The sequence below is a fragment of the Lycium barbarum genome, chromosome 3 (assembly GCF_019175385.1).
Source record: "Lycium barbarum isolate Lr01 chromosome 3, ASM1917538v2, whole genome shotgun sequence".
Classification (NCBI taxonomy): Eukaryota; Viridiplantae; Streptophyta; class Magnoliopsida; order Solanales; family Solanaceae; genus Lycium; species Lycium barbarum.
The window spans coordinates 118,208,480-118,216,049 of record NC_083339.1 but is presented as its reverse complement, the minus strand read 5'-3'; the positions used below and the strand labels follow the sequence as shown (position 1 = coordinate 118,216,049).

Below are 7,570 nucleotides of genomic sequence, written 5' to 3'. Positions count from 1 at the left end.
AACCCGTAGACAAGCACGGTTGCTCCCCCTTGCGTAAAAGGCTGGAGAAATACTGTAGCTATTTTGAAGTCTGAAAAAATCGAGTTAATATACTATAGGATACACTTAGGTTGCTTTCATGTATTTTTGTAAATATGTCTAGTGCTAGATAACAATGTATATGACTTCTTTCTTTTTTGTTTTTATAGTTGTCCGATCCGGTAAAAAAAAGTCGCAACAATTTGGTATCTACCATAACTAGATGACCCGTGCCTGTGCACAACACGGGCTATGCCTAACATCACTATACAAAATAAAAGAAGTCCAACACCGAGAAAGATAATTTTTCATACTTGGTTTAACTATTTAGTAGGATTATCCAGAAAAATGGAAGTCATACCATCAAAGCAAATACTTAAATTAATATAGTATGCTTTATATCATGTACATTCATTTGTTAATATATATCATGTGCATTCATTTGTTACTACTATAATTGTATAAAATCTAGATTTTAACAGTGTTAATTGACAAACATACTTCCATATTATAGTCCTTTTTGGTTTTCATCCTGTTGTGGCTTGACTCCAACTGTATTGGTCTGTCTAGCTGGTGGCGATGGGAATGCAACAACGGGGCTTGGGTGCAAGTGATATTGCAAGCCTTCAAAACATCAATTTTAAAAAGCCGTTGGATCCACCTCAACACTAAGCAAATGTGACCCGGGTGACCTAACTTGAGCACTCCAGACCCTGCATACCACGAAAAGATTATTAACTGAAGAAATAGAATAAATATACTAAGTGCAACGTAATCCTCGAAACCTAGAAATTATCATATTACTCCAGAGCTACTACCCTACAAAGCAAAACTTCCTTATTTCACTAATAGTGGACAACATGGATATCTTTTTATTTTATTTTTCCTTTTCAGATTGTTGACATATTTCAGTTATACAAAGCAAGTGCGACCACTGTATGGTGTCAAGAATTTCATTGGTTCGTATAAAACAAAAGCTCACATCTACAAAAGAACGTGTTCATCCAAAACGATGTTAAAGTCCTCATAAGTAATCTGACGTATCTGTACGAACCAAAAATATGACGAATGACAAAATCAATTTGAAAGCCAAATGACCCATACTGTAAGGTTTGAAATTTGATACTAACTAATCAGCAATCACTTGAATAACCTATCCATACACCTTTTGCTAACATTGAATAAGCTACCTTTTTACTTTCTCTCTCAAATTTGCTGGCAAATCTATTCCTCCTACTACTTCAATCACATTCCAATCCCTTTTATCTTCAAAAGAATTTCATATAACACTGAAAAGATCAGACAGATGAACAAAACCAATTAGCCAAATGAAAACAAACAACACAAATTAACTGCAGAGCAAGGAACTAACTCCTTTGCGCTTTTTATCTTCCCAAGGAGTTGGATCAATGATGGAACCTCCAAAACCTGATGTTTCTCCAGATAGTTTAAAGATAAGGTTATCGTGCATGCTGGAATTGAGTCCAAATTTATTTTAAAATCTGCATTTGATGCTTTGAAAACAAAGTTGGAGAAGTAACAAAATGGACCTTTCACTTAAGCTATTTTCAAAATGAGCTCATAGTGCTCGTATTTAAAAGCATAAAAGTATAACCCAATTTTCACTTGAATTATGATGCCAGCGAGTCAATGTGAAGAGAAAATATAGCAGAAGGCTTCAGACGTAACCTTTAAAAGGTACAAATTTCTAACCACAAAATTGAGAGCAAATGACTAAGAGAAGAAATAGTTGTCTGTTGTTCTCTATAAATATAAATGGTATGCTTTACAGTGCAACTAGGCATACATAAAGATGTAAACCTGTCTACCCTACAACATAATCTCTTGTTACAAAAATATAAAACAATTGATGTTATTGAGGATTTTTAGTAATCTATTTAACTGCTTTAGTAATTTCTTGCCCTTCGATTTTCTGTTACTATATTTGTTTCCTATACTCTGATTACTGTATTAGTTTGTTGTAGTTACTGTTCTTTTTCTTTGTAATGCTTATCTGTAGTATCCTATCATGGCTTTTTTACTTTCATCAACTCTTATCTGACTTTTTTGTCAAGCTTTCACTTGAGTCGAGGATCTTTTGGAAACAATCTCTCTACCTCCCAAGGTAGAGGTAAGGTCTGTGTACACTCTACCCTCCCCAGACCCCACTTGTGGGATTACATTGGGTATGTTGTTGTTGTTGCTGCTGCTATAGCTCTTTGGTATATTTTCATTTTGTGAAGATACAAATGATGTTTTGAATTTCATAGGCATCCCAAATTAGTAACGGGGACTGTCTAGCTTCTTTTGTAACTCACAGCAGTCCCTTAGTAGTTAGTGCTGAGTGTGTGCATAATACAACTTTACTTATTCTATTGAGATGAAGGTCTAAATCTAAACTCAACTTACTTGTAGATAGCAGAAGCAATATACATGCAACAAGATATTATTCAGGGAACTAAAGAACTGCATAAAAAAACTCAGACACTAACATGTCAAGGAAGCATGCAGTAGAATGAATTTTAAATATTTTTGTTAGGAGCAAGATGTGATATCTTTGTGTAGTGACGGATCCAGGATTTTCACTGAAGCGGTTCGAAAAATAAAAATGTAGTGTCTAAGATTTGAACTTGGAACCTTAAGGTGAATTTTGAACACCCTAAACCACTAAATCAATCTCTTCTCTTGTTGTGAGGGTATTCAAAATCTATATATGTACATAAGAAATGAAAAAAATACCTTACATATACGGTGAGGGTGTTCACCCGGCCGGCCCTAGATCCGCTCCTATCTTTGTGGTGAAGGCATTACTTCATTAGGTTCTTGGTTACAGGCCGATACCTCTCATTTACTATGTTTCTAAGTATTAGCATTAAAATTAGCTATTAGGAGGAATTGAAGTAGTAGAAAAAGAATTAGCAATAAACTTAGAAAACATGCATCTTTTGGAGGCGCTATTTCAAATTGCAAATAATTTAGAAGTGCTGACTCCATTTGCAAAACTTGCATAATGCAGAATGCCTAATGCGACCACAAAGTCTAGAAACTGCAAGGTCGTGTGTATCGAAAAGTCAAGCTTACCTGCTTCCTGGTGTGAGTTGTGTTTTATATAGCAGAACTCTTGTAGTTCAGATGCAAAATCTACTCATACTTGTTGAAAACATTATATTTGTCATACTAACAACCAGAAAGTCAATCTCTTAGAATGAGATCATCAAGTAAAGCTACTTATGGCAACTATAATAGTTGTCTATCCATCAGATCATCACATCCAATGTAGTAACAAAAAGTCAGATATAAGGTAATACAAAGTAAATGCATATAGTACAGGAATGGACTCACCTTCGGTAGATTTATACAATGAGTGGAAGCGAGCAACCAGAAAGCCTTCAGATATAACTCTTTACCCTGATTAAGGTGGACGTTTTCAAATTTATCGTACTACAATTGTAAAGCATCTATCAGGAAGTTGTACAAACTCCATATTGAAGGAACCTTAGTAAAGGAATATTTCTCACTATTGTGATGTCCATAGGATTGCTTAAAAAAGATAATCACACATCTTCAAGCTGCAAGGCCAAGAATTATTATATTATCAAAGAAAACTTTTCATTGCTCAAAGGACTACAGTCAATGAAAACAATGGAAAGACTATTTAACCGCACCAACAACAACATACCCAGTATAACCGCACCAGGAAATCCATTACAAAGTGAAAATTTGCAACCGATCGCATATACGGTTGCCAAAAAGAATAGTTTCTTGTCAATGTTCTCGAACATCACATTGAGTGCAAAATGCAGATGTTATCAGAAAAACAGAGATGACATATCAAGATATTGACAGCTAACAAACTGGTAGAAACCAAAACAGAAAAGGACTAATTTTCCACCGGGTGAAAGCAGTAAACTCACTTATCCTAGTCGTGTAACCCTTTAACAACAAACGTTTCCACACACATGAATGTTCATTTACAGATCAAAAATAATGTATTTCTTCATTTATTAAGAATCCAATTGTGACAGTATCAACAAACTTAATCTTATTTGGGACCTTCTATGGATTATGTAAAATTATCTGATTGTTTAGCAAACCCATACTTCTAAGGAAAAGTAATTTCTCTAAATTGTCTGGAATCAGAAATGTTATCTTTACACAATACTCCTCCCAAAGAAAAATATCAAGAGTCACGACACTCTTAAAGGTTGTAGTTTTGTAGTGTTTTCACATGACCCTCAAGTTAATTAAAAAATATTTATAAATCATTCTTACCTATTGGAGTCTTCAACAACTGTTGCGTAAGTAATAATAAAGCTATTATATCATTAGTCTTATATCTCTAGTATAAGAATTGATCAGGTCCATTTAGTTAGCTGCTTCAATACTGCAACATGTTTGATGAATGTTAAATAGCAAAGATTAATGAAACTCAAATCTAGAAATTAAATATTGCTTGTTTCGGAAGGAGCATGTCATGTAAAATCTTATTTCCTACAAAGATTATATCAAATACTTTATGAGCATCAGGGTACTCCTATTATGTAATCATACATGTAGATTTAGAAGAGAGGTGTAAAGAAGCTGACAAGAAATTATTGATTAAACAAAAACACAGAACATGAATCACATGCATTTACACATTCCACGAAAAAAGGAATGCGTGGCCACAATATATCAAAGACACTAAAATTGAAAACAAAGAAATCAAGAACGGAGAACAAATCATTAATAACTTCAGAAGATGAAGAAAAGTTTCAGAATCAAATGCTAACATTAGTCAACAACGGTTAATTATAGATACATGCATGTGCAAATTAATACACCAAGTAAGAGAAACGGTTTAGAAAGAAACTCACCACAAATCTAAAATAGTCGAAGTAACCACAGGAAAGCAAATTGAACCACAACGCGATTAGGACAAGATAAAGTGAAAGAATAGAAGAGAGTAACAGATTTCAAAGTAGAGTGAAATTGGGGAATATAATAGCTGCATATAGATGAATTGAGGGTGAAGTAATATGGGAAAACCGGAAGGAAAAAGCAGGGCAAATGCCAAGAGGAGAAAACCAAAGGAATGATGGGGAAACTTCAGAGAGAACACGCATGGGGACTTACAAGAGTACCACGAAACAAGTACAATTAATCTGAAATACCAAATGGATCCTCGTCGTTCCTGGAAAGCTTCACTTGTTAATAGTTTTAATGAAGGAAAATGAGAGAAAAATGACATTATGTAGAGAACATTTCAATACAAGCTTGACGTGTCCCGTCATAGTATTGGACAAGGCACTTAAAAGGAAACTTGTACGTGTTGTATTGACGGAGATTATAATGAGTAATATGTAAAGACCAAAAAAAGCAAATATATAGTTCGTGAAGACTGAAGACACGATTTTGGGTTGGATTGCTACTTTATTATTATGGCCACTAAGCACTAGAATGAAGCACTTGTTTACCCCGGATTCGGTAATCAATTGAATTTGTGTGTGAGTATAGAATATGTGCTTGAGTCCCAATGTTTATTACAAACCGTGGATGAGAATGCTTATTGATAAGCGTGCAAGGAGCGCGAGTGACAGATGACTCCGCGTATGGCCAATTTGATTGAAGAAATATGATATAGATGACAAACTTACAATGGAAAATATCAATATTGAGATTGCAAGAACTGTATATATATATATGTATTGTGTTACAAGTGTTCTTTTGAATAAAAGATCAACCCACCCCCAAAGGGAGGAGGGAATGCCCTATTTATAGTGATGAACCCATGGGCCTTCCTCAATATGAATTAATAATAATAAAAGGACAGCCCCTGTATGGATGTGATGGGATCTGACTGACGGCGCCGTCTGACACACGCATAGTTGGTAGCCGACCATGATGTGACACCACTGCTGCGCCCCAGTAACGGTCATAACGGACCAACGGACTCACGGGTACCGGACCACCGGCGGTAACCCCCCGGAAAGAGATCCGAACCTTCGGTGGCTTAAAAACCGGGACCGATGATGCTTCCGCTCGGCTTTGATCCGAATGCTTATCCGGAAACCCGATGCTTATACACGAACTTTCCCTCCTTTTCCTCCTCCGAGCCACGGTTACCCCGGATTGGCCCTCATCCGGTTTTCACCGTATACAGATAGCCCCACGCTTCCCGGACCAACGATCTATCGGAGTGATGGGAAGTGAATGAACCGTACATCCGGCCACCCGGTCGGCCAATTCTTATCACTTTATTTTGGCGGGAACGGCTGCGTTTCGTCTTCCTTTTTGTCGCCCACGTGTCCAATTCTGGTTTGTTCGTTCCTGTCAACCGCCTTTTACACGTCGTTTCGCATTAATGTCGCAACACGTGGCGATCCTCGATTCGCCGCCCTTGATAACCGTTCCTCCCTTACGCCTATATAAAGCCCCTCCTTTCCTCATTTTTCACTTTTCTGGTTTGCTCTCCCTTTTCTTCTTCCTTCTGTGCGTCAAAAACCATCCTTTCCGTTCACAAATTCGTTGCCAAACCTTCTCTTACCAATACAAAAAAAAGAAAGGAAAGGGAATTAGCTTTGTCACTACTCTCGTCAATTGCTTCTTTGCTTCTTCAAATCGTCACTTCCTTCGTTTCCTTTACGCCATTCCCTACTTTTCTCTTTTTCTTTCAATCATGTCTGAAACCACTTCTACAGACGTTCCTTCAATCTCGTCCCCGAGGGCCGAGGCCGTATCCCCGGTCAAACAAAAGGGTAATCCCGAAACTGCGGCCTCGGATATTATACCGGCAAAATTTAACTTCAACAAAGACCTGGAGGTAGAAAAACCCTCCGTCGTTTCAGACCGGGGATACGACGTGAGGCGATATCCTTCCTCTATAACCGAGGACAGGCTCAACACAGTCCGGACAGACTGCGGGTGGGACACACGCCCGGTAAGGGTTTTCGCACCCGGGCCAGATGAATCCATAACCGACCAACGGGAGGGGTTTTTGTACGTGTACACTTACCCCTTCACCCTTAAGCTCGACCCCCCGGTTGATCCGGTCATACTGGATATGTGCCGGACTTATGGCGTAACTTTGGCTCAGATCGGCCCAACTGTTTGGAGGGTCGTTGCCTGCCTCCGGTTGCTGGCCATCAGGGCTGAGAAGGAATTCTCATTGGGCCACCTAATACGTTTGTATTCCCCGAGGATATTCCGGGGTGGTGTCATAAGATTAGCCAAGCGCAGCCGGAACCCGTTCTTCTCGAAGATGGACGAAGACCGGGACAGGGGGTGGTTGGAACGCTACGTCCGGGTAAAATCCGAGGACATAATCCCGGCCTCCTATCAACCTTTTCCGGAGAAATGGAACGACAAACGTAAGTTCGATCCTTTGAATAATCGTCATCATATGTTTAGTTGCTTACGGTATTGTTTTCTCACCACCCTTTCGCTACTTTACAGCAAATGGATTTGTTCCCCCGGTTATTCGAGATCTGACTGAGTGGGTCACGGCGCTCCTCAACCAGCTTCCCTATGAGGACCGGACTTGGGCCCACTTATCACGCGGTCGATGGATCGC

The 7,570-nt window shown here is 38.4% G+C and overlaps 1 long non-coding RNA gene across 1 annotated transcript; it reads right to left on the bottom strand.

Moving 5' to 3' along the window:
* Nucleotides 1-381: 381 nt before the first annotated feature.
* Nucleotides 382-5,242, bottom strand: LOC132634056 (uncharacterized). The gene is made up of 2 exons (XR_009580020.1): nt 3,361-5,242; nt 382-731 (listed from the first exon to the last, which is right to left on the bottom strand). It is a non-coding gene; the product is annotated as an uncharacterized LOC132634056 (long non-coding RNA).
* Between the last annotated feature and the right edge of the window lie 2,328 nt (nt 5,243-7,570).